Source organism: Octodon degus, unplaced genomic scaffold, assembly GCF_000260255.1.
Source record: "Octodon degus isolate 3935 unplaced genomic scaffold, OctDeg1.0 scaffold00060, whole genome shotgun sequence".
Classification (NCBI taxonomy): Eukaryota; Metazoa; Chordata; class Mammalia; order Rodentia; family Octodontidae; genus Octodon; species Octodon degus.
Window position 1 is genome coordinate 5,483,239 of NW_004524636.1, and position 1,800 is coordinate 5,485,038.

A 1,800-nucleotide genomic window follows, 5' to 3' on the forward strand; every position below is an offset into this window, starting at 1 on the left:
TTTGCTAGGATTTTATTGAGGATTTTTGCATCTGTGTTCATGAGGGAGATTGGCCTGTAGTTCTCTTTCTTAGTTGCGTCTTTCCTTGGTTTTGGTATCAGCATAATACTTGCCTCCAGGAATGATTTTGGGAGAACTCTTTCCTTTTCAATTTCACTGCAGAGTTTGAGGAGTGTAGCGACTATATTTTCTATGAATTTCTTGTAGAATTCAGCTGTGAATCCATCAGGATCTGGACTTTTCTTTGTCGGCAGTCTCTTTATTACATTCCGTATATCAATGGCTGTTTTTGGCTTATTGAGAGTTGTTATATCTTCTTGATTCAGTTTTGGTAATTTGTACCTATTTAGATGTCTGTCTATTTCATCTGTGGCTTCTATTATGTGAGCATAAAGATTCTCAAAGTAGCTATTGATAATCTTCTGAATTTCTACTGGTTCTGTAGTAGCTACACCCTTTTCATTCTTAATTGCTTATATTTGAATTTTTTCTTTTCTTTTTTTGATGAGGTTGGCTAGGGGCTTATCAATTTTATTTAATCTTTCAAAGAGCCAGCTTTTTCATTTGTTAATTCTTTGAACTATTTTCTTTATCTCAATTGAACGAATTTCTGCTCTAATCTTTATGATTTCTTCCCGTCTTCAGGCTGTTGGTTTGGTTTGCTCTTTCTTTTCTAGATGTTGAAGGTGCAGCATTATGGTGTTTATTTGTTCCCATTCTGTTTTCCTAATGTGTGAGTTCACAGTTATGAATTTCCCTCTGAGAACTGCTTTCATTGCATCCCATAAATTACGATAAGTTGTGCTTAAATTTTCATTGAATTGTAGATATTGTTGAATTTCTTGTTTAATTTCATCTGTAACCCATTGATTGCTGAGTAGGGTGTTGTTTAATTTCCATGTATTTGCCAGATTTTTCTGGTTTCTTTTGTTATTTATTTCCAGTTTCATGTATTGTGGTCAGATAATATGCATGGAATAATTTCTGTTTTCTTGCATATACTTAAGCATGACCTATGTACTAGAATGTGATCTATTTTAGAAAATGATCCATGTGCAGCTGTGAAAAATGTGTATTCAGCTGTGTTTGGGTGGAACACTCTGTGTATGTCTACCAAGTCCATTTGTTCCAAGCTCTGGTTCAGTTGTGCTACTCCTTTGCTAATTTTTTCTGGTTGATCTATCTATTTGGGATAGAGGAGTGTTAAGGTCTCCTGTTATGATTGTTGTATTGGATATTAGATTTTTTATGTCTATTAAATTTTTTCTTATATAGTTAGGTGCTCCCGTGTTTGGTGCATACATATTTATGATTGTTATTTCTTTCTCTTGAATTTTTCCTCTAACTAGTATATAGTGGCCTTCTTTATTTCATTTGATCATTCTTGGTTTGAAGTTGAGACTGTCTGAGAATAGGATTGCTACCCCTGCTTTTTTCTGAAGTGCTGGGGCATGTAGTATTGTTTTCCATCCTTTGACTTTCAGCCTGTGAGTTTCTTTATGAGTTAAATGTGTTTCTTGTATGCAACATATTGCTGGGTTTTGTTTCCTAATCCACTGTACCAATATATTTCACTTAATTAGTGAATTGAGTCCATTTGCATTGATAATTATTATTGAGGTGTGTTGATTTACATTTGACATGTTATTTGAATGCTGTTTTTAAACTGTTTTTTCTCCTGTTTTTAATTGTTTGTCCTGTTTAATGGGTTTCTTCTGTTCTTGTTGGTGGAGTTCTGATCATTTTGGTCCCTCTCTAGAACATCTTTCAGTAGTCTGTGTAGGGCTGGTTTTGCCATCA